Source organism: Canis lupus, chromosome 38 (assembly GCF_003254725.2).
Source record: "Canis lupus dingo isolate Sandy chromosome 38, ASM325472v2, whole genome shotgun sequence".
Taxonomy (NCBI): Eukaryota; Metazoa; Chordata; class Mammalia; order Carnivora; family Canidae; genus Canis; species Canis lupus.
In genome coordinates, this window is record NC_064280.1 from 4,480,379 (window position 1) to 4,501,868 (window position 21,490).

General features: G+C 33.7%; 1 long non-coding RNA gene across 1 annotated transcript; it reads right to left on the reverse strand.

The window, feature by feature from the left end:
* Nucleotides 1-674: 674 nt before the first annotated feature.
* On the reverse strand, nt 675-20,226 carry LOC118353563 (uncharacterized). The gene is made up of 4 exons (XR_007409196.1): nt 20,158-20,226; nt 8,290-8,471; nt 5,975-6,061; nt 675-1,728 (listed from the first exon to the last, which is right to left on the reverse strand). It is a non-coding gene; the product is annotated as an uncharacterized LOC118353563 (long non-coding RNA).
* Between the last annotated feature and the right edge of the window lie 1,264 nt (nt 20,227-21,490).

Consider the following 21,490-nt stretch of genomic DNA (forward strand, 5'->3'; position numbering starts at 1 on the left):
GTTTATAGCAGCAATGTCCACAATTGCCAATCTGTGGGAGGAGCCTCGGTGTCCATCGAAAGATGAATGGATAAAGAAGCTGTGGTCTATGTATACACTGGAATATTCCCCAGCCATCAGAAAGGACAAATACCCACCATTTGCTTCGATGTGGATGGACCTGAGGGTATTATGCTGAGTAAAGGAAGTGTATCGGAAAAGGACAAACATTATATGGTCTCATTCATTTGGGCAATATAAAAATTAGTGAAAGGGAATAAAGGGAAAGGAGAGAACATGAGTGAAAATATCAGTGAGGGTGGCAAAACATGAGAGACTCCTAACTCTGGGAAAGGAACTAGGGGTAGTGGAAATGGAGGTGGGTGCGGGGTTGGGGGTGACTGGGTAATGCACACTGTGGGAGGCACTTGGCGGGATGAGCACTTGGTGTTAAGCTAAATGTTGGCAAATTGAACTCCATTAAAAAAATTTTAAAAAAGGTAACAGGGAAAAAATGTTAAGGTTTATCACTAAGCCAAAAAAAAAAGTATTTTAAGATTATTGGTTAAATTATAAAGGAAGGTAAATTAAACAGAGGTACATTATAAAGAAGTGTCAACTGAAAAAGAATTTCAAAAATCAAAAGTTACTATTCTTAGGTATCTATTTGCTATTAGGTGCATATGTGTCTATAACTGTTATATCTCCTTCACGGATGAATTGAGACTTTTATCAATATATAATGTCCTTCTTTGTCTCTTGTAACAGTTTTTTGACCTAAAGTCTGTTTCTTATGATATTACTATAGCAAGTCCAGTTCTTTCCCAGTTCCTATTTGCATGGAATATCATCCTCTTTCATCCTTTCACTTTCAAACTATTTCGGTTTTGGTTTAATTTTCCTATGAGTGGGGAATACATTTCTTTGCATGCTTTATAATTTTTCGTTGAAACTTGAACATCTTGAATGTTATATTAATTTTAGAAGTCAGATTCTTCTTCCATCTCAGGATTTGTGGTTGCTGTCGCTTTCTTTGCCTTCTAATCAGTTGTTTGCTTAAGAACTTTTATAAGCTATATTTGGAAGGACTGTATTATTTGTTGTTTGTAGTCTCTGAAATCTCTGTTCCTTTATCTTTTTGTTAGCTAATGTTGACAGATTTATTTGAATTCTTAAAGCCAAGAACAAAAGCTCTTTTAGTCTTTGCACATTGGATATATGCTATAACATTCCTTTAACGCTTACATAGCCTGTTTACAACTCTGCCTTAATCTTTATTTCCTGCTTGTATGGAGCCTAAAGATCAGTCTGAGGTTGAAAGCTTAAGATCTTCTCAGGTCTTTTCTGAATGCACATTCTACTCTGGGCATGCACATAACTTTCTATATTCCCCAATATATATGTGAGATTTTTAGTGCTATGACTTTTCAAAGACTCTTCACAGATTTTCTTCCCAGGCTTTTGGCATGTCTATTATTGTTTCTCAAATTTCAATCATTTGCTCCACGCTGGAGTAGGTTATTCAGTTGCCTTTCAGAATTTTCAAGAAATGGCCTCTCTGTAGTCACTTTTCTGCCCTGAGAGATTTCTGAATCAGATGAAACCAAAGCAAGTACTTTTGTCAGTCCTTCAGGCGGCCACTAGACAAATTAAGATATATGAGCAATTCTTTGTGAACACAATATCTTTTGCTCCCTCTGTATCAGGGTGCCAGGAACATGGGTTGCCATCTTCAAGATCACTGTTGATCTAGGAGCAGGGTAAAACAAAGGCAACTGAGGGCTCTCCAACTGTTTTTAAGATGACTTCTTTATTAATTGTTTAGTTGGTCACTATAAACCTCTGGCTTTATTTACAGAATTCCAAAGTTTAATTTTAATCATTTTTGCTCATTTTTTTTTACCATATTTGTGGAGGGATAGCTCCTTGAGCTAAATGCCCCAACATTTTCATGGAAAATTTTATACAAGCTACTAACATACTAAAATTCCTTACCATTTGAAAGAAATACCAATAAATTATTTAATACCTCTGTGGATTGTGTGTGTGTGTGTGTGTGTGTGTGTGATTATATTTTCCAGTCTTCATCACTTTCTAATATATTCCTATAAAATGTTTTAGCTAGACATATTTAATTAAAGTAACTATATCATCAAAATAAAAATAAATAAGAGGTCAAATTATATCATTTAAATTGCTTCTGGAAAGATATAAGATGTTTATAATATCCGACTTTCACTTAAGCTTGGATCTGTCCAACATTAAACAAAATTTTCATAAATGCTACTTTAGTTTCACACTCTTTGCCAAAATATTAGATGATTAAAATAAAGAGACTAGTATAAGAAAGATACTTACTGGGATGCCTGGGTGGCTCAGCGGTTGAGCATCTGCCTTTGGCTCAGGAACTGATCCGAGAGTCCCAGGACAGAGTCCCACATCGGACTCCCTGCAGAGAGCCTGCTTCTCCCTCTGCCTGTGTCTCTGCCTCTCTCTATCTCTCTGAGTTTCTCATGAATAAATAAATAAAATCTTTTTTTTAAAGAAAGATATTTACTTAACATCTATGGAATTCAATAATTTGGAACATGAAGTCTCAGTTTTGTTTTCTAATCCATCTCTGTGGGCTTATCATCTTCAGGGCCCCCCAACAAATTGCTTGCAAGTTTGTCCCCAGAACCTTAAGGCCAAAATTTGAAGGATATAAAATTGAATAATATAGGGCCTATAGTCATTAAGAAAATTCAAATGCAGTAGGGGGAAATAAGATACATCAAAATATTTATTTCCAATATAATACAGTGAGCAATGTAGATAGATGTATGTACATGATTCTATGGGAGCACAGATTAGCATTTGACATAACCTGGCGTTTGGAGCAATGCTGCTTAATACTTTACTTGAAAGGTGAATCTTGAATTACTGGAAGGTCAGTACAAGCAGAGAGCAGCATGAGAAAGACACAGAGACACAAACTAGGATTACATTTGTAAGAAAAGAAACTATCACTAGAGAAAATCAAAAGTGGACCATTGCTAATGAGGAGAAATAACAGGGATGGCAGTAAACCAAAGTTGTATGGATAGCAATATTACTTCTTTTAGGGGGAAAAAGACTTCATAATGATTCTTTATGCCTTCCTAAATTAACGTTGTTTATCTGTTACTTGAAGTGAAAACTCAGAATGGTAATTATTAGAGAAGTGAGAACTGAGATATAAAGGTCATTGTCTGCTTTAATTCTAACACAATATGCTCACTCACTAGAGCTATGCATAAAGATAACTTTCTCAGTCAGGATTTTGCCTGAAAATTACTGCAATTACATATCTGAGGAGCCATAACTGAGCCATAACTCTGGACAATGACACAAATAAAGTAAAAGCTCATTGGTATGTGTTAACCATATGTGTGATTCTGTCTTCTTTTCCATTTATTTAAGAAAAAAAAATGTTTTCCTTTTTTTACTGTAGGATTTTTGAGATCCTTGATATAACTCCACCTATTTTTTAATTTAAATTTTTGAAGATAATTCCGACTAAAGTATAATATTAAATGATTGAAGAGCAAGATTAGATATACCACGAAAAGAAACATTTTATCAACATTTCTTACAAAAACTTGCAATTCTTTTTATTTATTTATTTATTTATTTATTTATTTATTTTTTATTATGATAGTCTCACAGAGAGAGAGGCAGAGACACAGGCAGAGGGAGAAGCAGGCTCCATGCACCAGGAGCCCGATGTGGGATTCGATCCCGGGTCTCCAGGATCGCGCCCTGGGCCAAAGGCAGGCGCCAAACCGCTGCGCCACCCAGGGATCCCCTTGCAATTCTTTTTAAAAAGTCTTTATCTTAGAATTATTTCTGGTGATTCTTAATTTATATCCTTTAGATATTTTTATGTCCTGAGCTATACATTTGGATATAAGAAAGTACATGGATCTCCCTTTCATCAAAAGTAATTGAATTTTGACTCCAAAATCTTTTATGTGTTCAAATTAGAAAGCATATGATGAATAAATAACTTCTATATCTCTGTATCAGGATTGAGGGTAATTCTTACATTACATATAAAAGATGGATTAAAATCAAAATCTAATTGTAATATTTGGGTTATGTCCACATTATTTCTGTAAAACTTAATTTGGGGAAAATATAAAATCCATTCTAAACTGTTCATGCCATCGGTAGCCATTCATAGTGCTAGGATCAATTTCTTATGATGATTTTTCCATCTTTATATTTTAATCTACTGTTTTCTATATTCAGCATATTCTCAACCAATCCTCAACTCCTAGCAGTTCTTTAGTTCTCATCTAATCCTGACTTTTTTTCTGCTTTTCACCTCAATTTATCTTCTTTAGCTTTTCACAGTTCTCCTTGGGCATCTGTATCCTCTACTTTTTATATCCCATAGATAGCATTTCACAAATATCAATACTATGAATTTGAAAATTTGATATTTTCAATCTGTCACACTTTTATGTACTAGCATGTGTTCTCAAGTTGTTTCCTGCTATATCTGTTCTGAAGTTGTTAACTTCTGAATCAGTCGGATTATTTTAACTAAATGAAAAAGGAAAATAACAAAAATTATCTTAATAATTGAGTTTATTTTGTCTCACCAAAGAGAAAATATGGAGTGATGACTGGCTCTACAGCTGGTCAATGTTACAGCTAAGCAACATGGTTAGGGATTCCAGTTCTTGCGATCATTTCATTCTGCCACCCACAGCATTGGCTTCATGCTAAGACTCATTCCTTTCCTAATTATAGGATATTTGTGAGTCTCAGATGCGAAAAATGTTCTCATTCACAGTTTTTAAGGCAATATATTTGTTTTAGTCCATTCAGGCTGCTATAACAAAATATCATAAACTGAGTGGATTACAAACAACAGAAATTTATTTCTCACAGTTCTGAAGGCTGGGAAGTTCGAGATCAAGGCTCTGGCATATTCATAGTGTAGTGAAAGCTCACTTCTTAGTTAATAAATGGCTCCTTTTTGCTTTGTCTTTACATAGGAAAAGGAGGAGGCAAGCTCCTGAACCTTTTATAAATGCAATCACCTTCCAGTGGCCCAACTCTTAATACTACCACCTTGGGGTTAGCATTTTAAAATATAAATTTGGAGGAGACACAAACCTCAGATAATAGTACTATTATTAGTACTATCATCAGATAATATTACTCTTATGGTACTGAAAGAAGTTTTCCATGTCTCGTGCACCAGGTTAGACTATGTGTCTATTCCTGGACAAGTCTCTACTGACAGAAGAATGCCATTAAAGAATAACCTTAGACCTATATTCCCCATAAAACAGAGGAAAACAACAAACAAACAAAAAACAACCCTGTCCAGAGACATCGGGTAACCACAATTCATCTATAATCACCAAGGTCCAACCAAAAAAGAGGTACTCTAAATTCTTTTTTACAATAAATTAGAATGCATTAAATTTAAGAAATCAACTACAATGTTCACTTTAATTGCCTCAGAGACTGGAGCTGGTCAGGGTGATAGGTTAAGATGTCTTAAAATTTGAAATTTCTAATCTTTGTGATATAAAATATATTATTAAGATAGAACTACTTAGTCTTGTGAATTCAGCATGACATCAAAAACAAAAACCTTTTGTGGAAATTAGAAAATTATGCAATTTTTAAAAATGTGATAATTATGTTAGAAATATAGAATGTCTTTAACTTATATTGCAGCAGGCTATATATTGCAAGAGATTAGAGAAAACATAATGTCTGCTCTTTGTCTATAACAGTATACAAACCAAACTGGAAGAGACGTTGCTTTTCCGGAAAAATGATAGAATTAAGACTATTTCTTGGTTAAAAACAAAGGAAACTTGACAAGTAGGAATATCAAAAACAAAACAAAGACAACAATACTCTTACTTGAATATATACTTGTATAATGCCTAGTGATCATATTATCTTAATAACTATTTAAAAATTGCAGATCTCTATTTTTCCTTACCTGATCTTTATTAGGAAATGGTGTTGTATCAGTCTGTTGTTATCAGTTGGATAATGGCACTAGTGATGATGGAGCAGCTTAAGTGTTCTGGGTGCACACAGAAAACAATGGAGAAAAAATAGAAATAGATTATGTTAAAATGATAGTTTAGTATTCCAGACTGCTTCATAAGAATTTCCTTAAAAACTCAAATTTTAAATACAGCTATTATGGTCATGTATTATGTAATACTGAAAATTTCACTACACATTGTCTCTTTACTTTGGTTACCATTTTTTAAGCACCCTTTCCACATCTACCATTTGAAGTTCTAGTATGAAGAGTTAGGTGGCAATATCAATATAGAAAATGGTTACTTATGCCCTGAGTAAATGAGTAAATTTGCTTCAATTTTCTCATCTTTTGACAGAATGGTGGCTGAGATGATATAAATGCTGATTAATGTGCTATCCCCTAGAGAGACAAGAAAAGTAAAATTGGGGGGTCAATATTTTTTTGTTCATTACCCAAGAGAATATAAAGTAATTTACACTTGGGTTGCTTTCAGCATGTAGTCTCACAATAATTATCCAAAGTTAAGCAAGAAAAAAAATTATTTCAAATTTAGGTAGTCAGAAATAAGAAGATGTAATGCCTTGAAAATTCCCTGAAGCAGGGTAAAATATGGCTTAGCCAGATGGAAAAGGAAAAAAAATCTATAAATGCTAATTTATATATGAAAAGAAAGCTGAATACTACTTTTTTTCTTTTTGTATTTAGTCAACCTGAAAATCTATACATATATTTTTATTTAATATATAATATTTTATTTCTTTTTAACATACACTCTAAAATCACTTATGTAAATGCAGATGCTTATATAAAAATATATATTTAAAGTGACTAAAAATTAAGTTTGTTTTAATATTATTAGAATTAATAAAAACAATTATAAAATGAAATGACCTTTTCCAAAGTTACTTGGTACATACTGTCTGAGAAAAATTTCTTTGCCTCAGTCAACATAAGAGACTTCAAATTCCAAATAAGATAAACACATTTTATCTTACTCCTCCCTCTAATCACACACACAAACCCCCTAGACAGAACCCATAAATTACTCATAAGGAGATGCTGAGAGATCAAGAAAAAGAAAGAAGACTAGGCTAAGATAGGTCTGGTTTAAGACTCAAGGAATGAGCTAGAGGTTTGGTCCCTGGGAGTATTTTTCATGGCTCTCTAAATATTCCAACCTGAGCATCAGAAAAATGCACACCCATAAATTCCAACAGACACAAACAAAAAAACAGACCCAAATGAAAGTTCTTTCTCCATCCAAAGGACCCAGAAAAGAGGTGATGCCACTTTACAACAACCCTGTATTTATACATACTAATGCTAAAGTAAACACCACTAAAAATACCATGTCACCCTCCCCCATATGTATGGGTGCCATAGTGGCAGGGCCAGTGAGTGGAACCTTGTCTTTCAACTCCTTTCCCATCCAAACAGCAAAAGGTAGTGTATTTTCTTCACTTTCTTGCCTGTGGACAATCTCTGACTTTTAACACCACCTTTGCAGTAAGAAGGAGGCACCTTTCCCCTGTGAAGACTATTGACAGAACTCTGATTCAACATACCAAGAACCATGACAATCTCAACTGAAATGTGGAGGCAAAAATAGTCATCAACATTAAAATGTTACAGATGTTGAAATTATTTGACCAAAATTCTAAAGCATTTAAGCTAAAATTATTTCAACAAGCAATAAAAAAACCTCAAGAGATATTCAAACATGTAAAGTACTAGGAAAAAAAAAAAAACTAAGATATAAAGGAGAACCAAGTGAAAGCATTGTAAGTGAAAAATACAATAACCAAATAAATATCTTCATGGGAGAGTTCAATAGAAAATGGATATGACAGAGAAAAAAAAAACAGGGAATTTGAATATACATTATTACAAATTATCTAATCTAAAAAAAAAGATTGATAAAATGAACCAAGACTCAGGAACTTATGACACACAACATTTTTACATTCATGTCTGATGAGTACCAGGAGAGGAAACAAAAATATCAAACTGAAAATATATTTAAAGAAGTAATATCTAAAACTTTTTTAAATTGATGAAAGACAAAAACCTACAAAAATTCAAAAAGGTGAATGAACTCTGTACAGGATAAACCCTGAGAATTTACACCCAGATGCATCAGAGTCAAAATTGTGAAAACTAAAGTCAAAGAAGAAAGTTTACAATCTTCCAGACACTAATGGCACATTACCTATAAGAGAATAATGCTTCCAGTGGGAGAATGGCAGATTGATTGTATGTACCTGATGTCACTGCTGGAGTCCTGAGTTTCATTCCCTGTGGTTGTCCGTGCAGGTAAAATGGCTACATGATCAGCTTTCTGTCAATGCTCAGACATGATACTCAAGTGGGTTTCCCTTGAGAGGGACATTTCACATATGTTCCTGTGGTTCACTGTTAGAGTGAAAAGTGCATCCTGTGTTACCTGGTTGGGGAAAATCAAGAAGTTTACTCTTGATTTCTCTGTATTTCCACTAATATAAATCTTTCTTCTCTTGTTTGTATCCTGTTTTCTTTTGCTGTAGTAAACCCTAGTTTTGCTATTGAGCCTTGTTTTCTAGCAAAAATAAGAACAAACAATAATTAATAATAAATATTAAAAATAAATTATAAATAAATGATAACTCAAAATAAAACTAAAATGGTTAAATTAGTACCAGAGAAAGCAAACTTCAGAACAAAGTAAACTATCACAGATGAGGTAATTACATAAGGACAGAAAGATAAACTGGTTAATTCACCAAAAAGACATAACTAAATTTAAATATATTTGTAAGAACAAAATAATTGAGTTTCAATCAATAATCAACAACAGAAATATAAAACAACTCTATTTAAAAATATTTTAATTAAAAATACCTCTAAATAATTAAAGAAAATGTTTAAGAAAACCAAAAGAATATATTGTACTGAACAGCAGTGAAAATACAACATATTGAAATTTATTAAATAAAGCCAAAGCAGTGCTGAGAGAAAAATTTATGGCACTGACTTTCACATTGCCAGAGCAATGAGAAAATAAGAAAACATGTAAAAGACTGCAGAGAAAAAGGATACTTTACTTCTATGTGCAGGCGATGTGAATATCTACATAGAATATACTAATGAATCTACCAAAGGCCAATTCTAGAGTGCTAGACAAATTAGTAAATTAGACAAAGTTGCAGAATATATGGTCAATGTATAAAAGCAAATGATTTTCTATATACTAACAAAGTATGTAGGAAAACTAAATTTAAGAACACAGTATCATTTGTCATTACTCCAAATAATATGCAATATGATACATATAACAAATCACAGAGTATCTAAATGTCAAAAACTACCAAAAACTAATGAAAGAAACCCAAAAAATCTAAATGAGTGAAGAAACATGCCATACTTCTGAATTAGAAAATTCAAAGGAGCAACAATATCAATTCTCTTCAAATTGATAGTTTAATTTTAAAAAGATTTTACTCATTTATTCATGAGAGATACAGAGAGAGAGGCAGAGACACAGGGAGAGGGAGAAGCAGGCTCCATGCAGGGAACCTGATGTGGGACTTGATCCCAGTACCCCAGATCATGCCCTGAGCTGAAGGCAGATGCTCCACCACAGAGCCACCCAGGCACCCAGGCATCCCTGATCTAGAAATTCAAACAATTCTTACTAAAGTCCCAACACAAATCTTTGTAGATGTAAATAAGTTCCATATTTCATAAAATAAACTAAAAGAACCAAAATGATTTTTAAAAAGAAAAATATATTCTGAAGAGCTATGATACCTGACTTTAAGACTTAATCTTAGCCACATTACTGAGAGAACAGTATTGGCTGGGCAATAGACAAATGGATCAAGAGAATAAAATAAAGAAGCAAGAAACTGAGACATGCAAAATAGTCAATTGATTTTAGGCAAATGTGCAAAAGCAATTAAGTGGCATAAATATGGTCTTTTCAACAAATGATATTGAATATTTATAAAAAAGGATACATAAAACTCAACCTAAATTTCACCTGTTATTCAAAGGTCACTAAAATGCATAAAGCAAAACAATACAAATGCAGAAGAAAACGTAAGAGAAAACCATTGTTACTTAATGGCAAAATGAAATGTTCTTACTCATGACACCAAAGGCATGATCAAAAATAATTTAAATATATAAATTGACTTGCTCAAAACTAAAAGCTTTTTTTAAATAATAAATTTATTTTTTAGTGGTGTTCAATTTGCCAACATACAGAATAACACCCAGTGCTCATCCCGTCAAGTGCCCCCCTCAGCACCCGTCACCCATTCACCCCCACCCCCCGCCCTCCTCCCCTTCCACCACCCCCAGTTCATTTCCCAGAGTTAGGAGTCTTTATGTTCTGTCTCCCTTTCTGGTATTTCCCACCCATCTCTTCTCCCTTCCCTTCTATTCCCTTTCACTATTATTTATATTCCCCAAATGAATGAGAACATACAGTGTTCATGTAAATGGGCAAAAGACATGAACAGAAAAGCTTTTGTTCTTTGTAAAGAGCATGCTATGTGAATTAAAAGATGAGACAGAGCCTGGAGGAAACCATTTGAAAATCACATATCTGACAAATGATTTGCCTTCAGAGTATATTAGTAATTCTCTGTATTTGTTTGCTAAGGCTGCCATAACAAAGTACCATGGAATGGAAGCCTTAAACAACAAGAGTTTATTTCTTCAGATTCTGGAGGCTGAGAAGACCAAGAGCGAGCTGTCAGTAGGTCTGGCTTCTTCTGAGACCTTTCACCTTGACTTACAGATGGTTGTCCTCTATCTGTGTCTTTACGCAGTCTTCCTTTTATATATTCTGGGTTCATGTTTCCTCTTGTAAAGACATAAGTCATATTAGGTTAAGGCTTATGCTAACTGGATCATTTTAATTTAATTACCTCTGTAAAGACCCTATCCCCAAATACAGTCACATTCTGAGGCACAATGTTTGAATTTTGAGGGAACACGATTCAGCCCAAAACACTCTCAAAACTCAATGGAAGGAAAGCAAGCAATTCATTTAGAAAATGGCAAAATGAACAGAGAATTGTCTAAAGAGCATACAGGTAGGTGGTGGGCAGCCCGGTGGCTCAGCGGTTTAGCGCCACCTTCAGCCCAGGGCCAGATCCTGGGGACCCGGGATTGAGTCCGGCGTTGGGCTCCCTGCATGGAGCCTGCTTCTCCCTCTGCCTGTGCCTCTCTCCCTCTCTCTGTGGATCTCTCATGATTAAATAAATAAAATCTTAAAAAAAAAAAAAAAAGATGGCAAAGACATGGATTGGTGTTCATTATTATTAGCCATTCAGGAAATGTAAATTAAAATCACAATGGTATATCATTAGATACCTTTTAGAATAGTTAAAATAAAAATTGTGACAATATCAACTGCTGGTGAAGATATAGAGAAACTGGACTTTCTATACATTGTTGGTAGAGATTGAAATAGTGTAGCTACTCTTGAAACAAGTTAGGGTTCTATGAGAAGCCTAGGACTCTAAAATCACACTCCCAGGTATATTCACACACAACATTTTCAGGGAATTTTCATGGCTGTTTAACTTGTAATAACCCCAAACTTGAAAAAAATACAAATACCACTCATTGGATGAGAAGATAAAGATAACATGGTGTTATCCATCAAGAAAAAGGAATGAATAATTTAGCAAAGAAGATTGATCTTAAGAGAATTGTGCTGAAGAGTCAATCCTAAATTTCCACATCATCTATAGTTTTCTCAGTGACAAAATTATAATGATAGAGAACATATTGGCATTTAGGTCTGGGAGCAGGATACAACCATTAGGGGTAACACAGGAAGTTTCTTTGTGGGGATACAACAGTTCTGTGTCTTGTTTGTGCTAGTGGTTACTCAAACTTATACATGTGAGAAATTTTATGGAACTATACATCAAAACCAAACCAAACCCCAAACAAATGAAAACCAATGCATGTAAATGCTGTTGAAACAAATAAGATCTGTATGTAAGTTAATAGGATTGTACTAACATCTATTTCCTTATTAAGGTATGCCACTGGAGGAAGCTGAGTGAAAGATGCACATAAGAACATCTTTTTGTTGTTGTTGCTTTTGCAAATCCTTGTAGATCTTAACCTATTTCAAATTAACAAATTGTTAAAACATTAGAATAGCTCCAGTCATATTGTGCTAAAATAATTTCTTAGTAATAATATTTAGTTAATCCTTTAGTAATAAAATTATGCTGAGCATGTTGTAAAATCAGGAAGAACCAATTACTCTGTTTTTCCATTATGTTACCTACAATTTCTCCAAAATATATATGGCTCACATGATTTTAAAATGTAATGGAAGTTGGAAATCAGGAATTTATCAATAAAATTCTTTTTTTGTTGTTGTTGTTTGTTTTTGTTTGTCCTAAAAACATGCATCACTCATTATATACATTTCTTGGGACTTAAAGTAACACTTACATTATTTCAACAATTTGGGAAATTTATGTTACACATGGCATTTTTTATCTTCTGTAAACAAACCAGATTATGTGCTTTTAACTTATAAAATGGCCTTGGAAAATATAAAAGAAAAGAGGCCCATTTCTTTGTTAAGAATTCAAAATGCAAAACACAGAATCTGTACCAATTGTTCCGCATACCCAAGATAGATTAAGGTTGATTAATTTGGTTGTTCTATGAATGGAAGTCATTGGAATGGAACAGTGAAAGGGGAATGAATTAAATGCTAACAGCCAGTTTAGTCCAATAATTAACTATTACTGTTACATACTTTCATTCGCTTTGCTTATTCTCTCTCTCTCTCTCTCTTTTTTAAAGATTTTGTTTATTTATTCATGAGAGACACAGAGAGAGAGGCAAAGATTTAGGAAGAGGGAGAAGAAGGATGATGTAGGACTTCATCTCAGGACCCCAGGATTACCACCTGAACCGAAGGAAGACTTTCAACCACTGAGCCATCCAGGTGCCCCGCTTATTCTCTCTTGAAAGCAAGAATATTGAGTTCAGCATTAAAACGTCATCAAAAAAAGAAAATAATACATCAGAGTGATACCATCCACTAAATAAATCTTAGTTTTTTTTTTTATAATGGTTTCCCCATTCTTCCCTTCTATACTCTTCCTGTCCATCAGCACAGACCTCATAATAAAGAGTTCCTTTATCCGGAATATATATGAGTGTTCATTAAAAGAGAATGGTATTTCATTATTAAATTACTTTGAAATTCAGAATTTGGCAATATCTCTAATGCTAGTAGTTTTACATCCTGATATTCTTGATCAGGATAAAATTGTATCTGGTTCATTGTTCAAGTTAAACTTACAACATGCTCAGCTACAACTCTGAACATTACTTTGCCAAAGCTTCTTTTTTTTCTAGATACTTGGTGGGCTTGAGTCTTACCACTTAGCATGAGTCTGCCCTGAGAAACTCTTTGTACAAAAGTTGACATTTGCTTTGACAATCATTTTGCAGCCAAGGTCAGATAATCACAAATATGAATTCTAAAACCTTATATTATATGCCATATTATGTTAGGTCACTTTAATGACTACATTTCTATTCTTAGGTTACTAAAAATTATTCAGTACCCTGGGGTAATAATTACTATTCAGAAAACTTCTAAATCAGAAAGTTATTAATGGAACTATTAGCAATAACAGAACTGTTGTACTTGAATCTTTTTCTCTTTCCCATGTTATTCCTTAATTTAGATGATCATGAGTAAGAAATGCTCAAAAATGCATGGAAATATAAAAGAAAGAAAAAGAAGATGTTTGAATAATTCACAGAACTGAGTATAACCCTAAATTGGAGTCTTTCCTGCTTCTTTGAGAGATTAGTAAACCTAGATGGAACCTCTACTTTTAAAATTTGGTGAATTGTTATCTCTACACTATTTTTCTGAGTTCTCCAACATACATCTTCAGATTACATGTTAACTGTGTGTTCTCTGGTCCTGTGAAGTCAATTGACTCTACCCTTTGTAAGAGTTAGAGAGAAGCACCAATTCTTCAACTGTTTCCTTAAAATACTTCAATATCTGGTTCTTGTGATAAAATAGTTTATAATTATTTATTAAAAAGTGAGTGAAAGCAAAGTGAGAGGATCTTGGAATTATTCACCATTTCTCTGGCACTCTCTTATTTCTTCATTTGACAAGAGCCAATCCAAGAAAACTCAGTCTCCTAACTCAGTATCTTGTTCTATACAGTAAGGGGGAAGAAATAAGAAAAAAATATGTAGAGAGAATACATATTGATTTGTGTAATCTAGATACTTCAATCTTAGAAGTACACCCATCTTGTTCATCTTTTCTTCTCCTAAGGGTGAGATTTCTTTCCAAGAATTAGGGAAAAAATCGTTTCTAAATTAATTTTTGGGTGATTGTTTCCTGGCTTGACATCTGTCTTTCTTAAATTGAAATGCTCTAGTTCCCCCTTCTGGAGCACTAGTTCCTGTCATTTGGTCTTACATTAGCACAACCAGTAAGTGCTGTTCTGCCTCACAAAAAAACATTTAGGAATATCTGAGTAGTTTGAAATTTGGAGGATCAAATACAAAAAAAAAAAAAAAAAAAAAAAAAAAAAAAAAAAAACAGTATCATTATGTTGGCAGGCATAGTAAATTCTGAGTTTAAACTTTCATAATTCTTTTATTCTCCCAGATAGGGCCTATCAAGTGTCTAAGATTTCTATTGGCTGGGTAGTGGTATCTTCTGGTGGGATGAACTTCTTAGAATCTCCCTCCAGAGCTTGTGACTCCTTAGAAAGGGAAATCAGTACTAAAATAATTTTATGCTCAAGAGGTCAGATTTGCTTTGCAGTATGCTCTTGCCTCGTTTAGACAGTACATTTGGAGGTTAATATTTCTTCTATAGAATTCAAACTGAAGAGGGCAAACACTATTACATGAGATTGAATTCTGACTCACCCACTTACTATGTGACCCCATAAATTCATTCTTTCTTGATCTCAATACCAATCACTTGTAAAATCATCAATATTGTTCTTGCTACAGCAAAGACAAATTCTAACCTCAGAACCACTGACATTGCAAAGAAATCATGGCCTATGTCTCTAATCCATTCACTCTTCCTCTCTCTTAATTGACTCTTCTCTTCTAAAACATTTGACATCACTCCCCAATCATTACTCTGAACAGATGGCCTTGCTTCCAACTTCAAGGAGAAAATTGAAGCAATTATAAGAGTGCTTCCATTAGTCACCTTACCAAATAACCCACTTACCTTTCCTTATTACTATAGTTGAACAGTTCCTGCTTCTATGCAAAGTTATCCCTTTACTTGTGAATAAGTCTCAGCCTGTTATACCCAGTCAAAGAAGTTAACTAAATTAATTCTTCCTTTTTTCTCCATCAGTTTTCCTTCTCTACTTGATCATATGAGTCAGAACACAAGTACTATATTTTCTTTTCTACTATAAGGGAAAAAAAAACACTTTACATTTATTCCCAAGTTATTGATTCATTTGTTCGCTCCCTTTTGCAGCAAAGCTCCTGAAGAGCCATCGAGTCTGTCTCCAGATATTCTCCCGTTGTTTTTTTTTTTTTTTTAATATTCTCTTGAGGTTTTTCTAAACACTCCTCTGAAAATGGCCTTTCTGAGGTCACTATGACCACATGGCTATAAAATTATGAATGGTGAACTCTCAATAATCTTACTCAAACCACTGATAGCTATCATTTAGCATGGTATGTAAGTGACTCTTCTTGGAAACCTAGAAAGAAAACCAGCATTTTCTTTCCCCAGACTTCTTAACAGTAGAGTGTTCAACTCTATACTTTTCTACTTTAATCTGCAATCACTGTGTTGGTGATCTCACCCAGATTATTAGGTTGATAGGCTTTACAATTGGCTTCAGCCCACATTTCTCCAGGCAAATCCAGTCCTGGTATTTCCACTCAAATGTCTAATAGACACTCTAGACTTAACATGTCAAATTGAAAGTCTCTTTTTCCTCCATATCTCTTTCCAAATCCCTTGCTCACAATTTTCAGCATCTCAGCTACTGATAATTTTATCCTTATCAGCCAAACAGTGTGATCATAACTGATTTCTCTTTCTCCCATAATTCTAATTAATTCATCAGAAAATCCTCCTTGCTCTATCTTCAAAAGTGCTAGAATCTGATTATCTCCCATTATCTGCATAGCTAGCACTATGGTCTGAGTTACCATCACCTCTACTCTATATTGCTTCAATAACCTACTGTTTACCTTTCTTCCACTGTTGTTGCCATAGAGACTGTTTTCAACAAATCATTCAGAGTGATCCTATTAATAGCTAATTTAGGTCATACCAGTCTCTTCTTAGATTCCTTCAGTGAATCCTATTTTTCTCAGAGTAGAAGCCAAAAGCTTCATAATGACCCACTGGGCTCGACATAACCTAGTTCCATGTTAACTCTGTAGTTTTTTTTATTCTACTCTAGTTATTCCAATTTCTTTGAGGGGTTCCATAAACATTGCAACATTCTTTTACCACATGGATTTTTCACTGGCTGAACCCTTGAATTGGAGAGGTATTCCTCCCTATATTCATATAGCCATTTCTCTTACCTGTTTTTCTTCACCATTCCAATATTACTTCAGTGTGCTCTACTTTACATAAGTGTTCTTGATCTATTTTAATTTTTTTCCAAGACACTTATCACAGTTTATTATGTAATTTACTTACTTAAGAATTTTACTTTTTGTTTACACCCACTAGAATATAAGCTCCATGTGGACAGATAAGGGTTTTTGCCAGTTTCATTCAACAGTGTCTCCCTAGAACCTTGGAGGGTGGATGGCACAGGCTAAGTGCTCAATAATCTATTTTGAGTTGACTGATTAATTATATTATTATCTCTCTTTCCTTCTAGAAGAGGTATAATTTTTTAAAACACCAGGTTCTGCAATTATGTCTACAACGCAGTTTTGGGGGACAGTTCAAATGACTGTTCTCTGATAGAGATGCATTATACTGTGTACAATGGACTTTTCTTGCTGAACATCTGCTTCCAAGTTCTTATGCTGTTGTTCGACTGAGTCTAGTGGTTTGGAAATCATGGGGGAAATTCATTGTTGATTTGCTTCAGTGATAATGCCTTTATATGATAAGCACCTTCTATCCAAGGATATGAGAAAATAATTCCACCGCATCATTTAGAAATTTTGTGCTCTATTATATTTAGGTAAGTTTACCCCAATCACTGATTTCACAACTTGAATAAGGCCTTTACTCTTCCCACAGTCAGAAAAAAATGCTTTCTCTGAGTCTCTCTTGAGGCTACCTCTCAACATATCGAGAAATGAAGCTCTGTCCTTTCTTGGCCAAAAAATGGAATCACACCATAGGTAGGAATTTGTTGAAGATCTGGGTGTAGCTCTGATTGAAGTAATTTGCTCAAGATGGCCCATACATGGCTCTTGCCACCTTTTTGGTATCTAGGATTTCATCTCACTCAGAGCCCCTCTGACTTCTCCCATTCTTAAAACATAGGTTCAGTTCTAGCAAAGCCACATCGACATGTTAAGAGGGTGAAATGTTAGTAGAGTCAGATCACCAAAAATTACCTGAATATTGTATCTTTTTTATTAATATATGATAAGAAAATTAGGTAACAGGCCCAGTCCTTTAACACATTTTAAAATTATCAATAACTCATGAGGTGCATGCAAAGCAAACAAGAATCATGTTGATTTGACACTTTAATAAACAATAATGAGGTTTAAGACAAAAACAGAAATTGATCATCTGTACTTTTTATCTACACTGCCATCAAATTTAATAGCATGTGACATTTTTATTAACCTAGGAGTCTTATTTGTTTATTTTATTATTCTCTAGAATGACTGCTTGCTGATGTTCAGTGATTTGTCCTTTGCATTTGCATAGTTAAACACTCTCAGATCTTTGCTGTATAGGTAAAGGATTTTTTTAAAAGGTAAAACAGATATTTTTAAAACCTTTAAAGCAACCTGTGAAAGAGAAATATCTCTTTGTCAAGAAGCTAATTCCTAAGGAAGGAATGCAAATTATTTTATTGTAAGACTTATGTAATAGAATTTCAAATCTAATCGAAAATAAAAAAGTATAGAAGCTATTTCCATAGTACACAATTGTTAGTCACCAAATGCTTTACAAAGTAATATCTTCTGAGAATATTAGTGAAAATAATTTTAATTAGTGAAATAAACTGCTTAATTTAATTGAAGCCATAATGTTACTAAATAATTATGTGTCTTAGGCTACCAATGCAATATAACATTAAAATAATTACATTAATTTTATTAATTAGCATATTAATAATTTCAGATCAATAAAACATTTTGGGAATTTTATAGATAAAATAAATAAAGAAACAACAAATAGCCACCTTTTGCTTCGACGTGGATGGACCTGGAGGGTATTATGCTGAGTGAAATAAGTCAATCAGAAAAGGACAAACATTAAAAAAAAAAAAAAGAAAAGAAAAAAGAAAAGGACAAACATTATATGGTCTCATTCATTTGGGGAATATAAAAATTAGTGAAAGGGAATAAAAGGAAAGGAGAGATAATGAATGAAAATATCAGTGAGGGTGACAAAACACGAGAGACACCTAACTCTGAGAAATAAACAAGGGGTAGTGGTAGGGGAGGTGGGTGGGGAGTTGGGGTGACTGGGTGATGGGCACTGAGGGGGGGCACTTGGCGGGATGAGCACTGGGTGTTATGCTATATGTTGGCAAATTGAACTCCAATAAAAACATAAACTAAAAAAAAAATAAATTAGATTTTTCTATTAGTTTACTGGGAAAGTCTTGGGTGGCACACATAATTTTCAGAGTAATTTTCTTTTAACAGATTTTCCCATAGCCACATGTGATCAGTTCATTTGCCAACTTCAAGTTTGGATAACTCCATGCAACTTAACGATTTCACAATGCTCAGCATGTTAACTGAAGCTTTGCTGAGCTTAACAAAGTGTCATTGAGTACATTGAGTATCTGGCAAAACTAAAGTGCTGCAGCCATTTTTATACCTTTCAGTTCACACTAGCGTACCCTCACCCTGATGACAAATGTTGATGTGGTTTCCACAAGTACACCAAAGTTGCTAGATTTCCTAAACTGTTATTCTAGCCATCTGATTCGTTTCAGAACATTTACCTATATTCCTGAGGGTAGTGCTTATCTTTTCCTTGTCATGTAAGTTTTTTCCTTTTTTTTTTTTTTTTTTTTATAATCACCTTCCGAGCAAACTTCTCATGAGCTTGTCCTTTACTTCTACAAAATTAAGTTGTTTCTAACTTCAGAGGACCTGGCACAGCTAGATTCTTCTTTTAGCTAACTCACTCTGCTTCCAGCTGGAAAAGAGGCTGTGAATCATTTTTGATTCCTCTCTTCCTTGCACCTCCAGATTTTACTTTGTAAAGTCTCCACATTGCTATCTCCTAAGAATATTTCTAAATAATGTTTTTCCATTTCCATTGCTGTGATTTCAATAGTCTCTTCCTAGGGTCCCAATTTCAATTGCCTCTTCCTGAAACTACTCTCTACTCTACTGTCAGTGAACTTCTAAAAATGGATTCTGCATTTACTGCAGGAAATATTTCCATATTGTCTATCCTCACTCACTACCAAAGCCTAACTGTGTCTTTGCCCAAAGTGTCTTCAAGGTAATACCAATACCATAATATACTTTTAAAGTGTTTGTATGCTTCCTGGGGAAATACGGCATCATCTGTTTAGAGAATGTGATTCATGAGATCTATATTGTTGAGAAACTCCTTTGAGGCAAACTATCTCTTATAGATCTTCAAATTTTGTTCTTGAGATAGAATGAAGAAAAGAAACACATTCAGGTAGAGATGCTGGTACCAGGGAGACTAAATCGTCAGGCATACAAGAAGGATACAATAAGGTAACTTACATGATTACTTTTAAAATTTGTACTTATATTAAATACATTCACAATGAAACACATGATTTTATTGATGACTTTTTTATTATTAGTCTCTCTGTCTTGGATTATTTCAAACTATTAGGAATTCAAAGATAACCTATAGCAAAGGGTTGTTACTTTTTTTGGAAACAGAATACAGATTTTGATGATAAAAGTCCTTTAAAACTTACATTTTGTGCTACAGTTGGGTTCCATTTTGTATGGCATGCCAAAACATCTCTCACAAAGAGTTTTTCTCTACAGAAGAATAAAGACTGGATTTTAATATTTGAATTATACCTGCCAAGCCAAAATTGGGCTTTTCTTCTCTAAGTCTATATCAAGAGGAACATTTGCATGATTTTTTTTTATTATAATAGAGATTTGGATTAACATTAAAAGCTTTGTTTATGTAGTTCTGCTATTATTTTTCTTCGAATCTATTTTTGTTCTATCCTTTGCATCTGTATGCTAGCATTTAAGTAAATTATTAACAATTATTACATAACAATAAATATAGGGAAGAAATTAAATTTGTTTCTATGGATGTACATTATTTAGAGCATCTTAAGTACTCATGTGAATTTAATGATCAAAAACTTGAATTAGATATGTTAAAGAATTCCTGCATATATTATTCATTATAACAATTTTTATGATATGTGAATATAAAATATATATACCCTAAAAGAGATTGAATGAATTTAAGATTCTCAACCAGGGCAATTGATGACTAAGGATGTCATTCTCTTAGGTAAAAAAAAAAAAAAAAAAAGGAAAATGTGGAGGAATTGATATGTGACTTGGGAAAGGCTGTTTTAGTATAAGTTTTTAGGAAGTGTTAAGGTTACCTACAGAAAATGTACAAAATAAAAAGAGAAAAAGTCTTAAAGTCCTCAGGACTGGTGACAAATTAGAGAGAAAAAGCAAACTAAAATCAAGACTCAATAAAAGTGATCAAGAGAAATAACCAGAGAAAAAGAAAAATAAATTATATTCTGAAATCAAGAGAAGTGCACTTTAAGAAGATAGTTCATATTTGTAAACTGTATAGAAACATTACTTAATGTAAGACCTAAGAAATAGTTTCCGTTAGGTTTCACAATTGGGAAAGTATGACATTAGTGAGAGCAGTTTAACACTTGGATGAAGTTTGAGGCCATATGGAAGCAGATGACAGGCTGAGGATGCTTGGTGATAGGAGGGAATACATGTAGAAAATACGGTGTTTGGAGTAAATAAACAGCCAAAGAAATTTCTTGTTTGTTGATTTGTTTGTTAGGTCTTGTTTTGATTTCTTTTAAAATAAAGTTGAAAGACTTCTACTTCCAGTGTGGAATATAAGGAGCTTGGAAGCCATCACTCCTCATCATCACAGGAAAAAAAAAAAAGGCTGAACAAACGAAAAATCAAATATTTTTATTAGATTCAGTAGAAAATTTAGGTTACAGGGCAAACTATTGCCCTAAAATTGGTGAGACAGACAGTTGGATGCAGAAAATCACAGCTTATTGAAGGATAAGC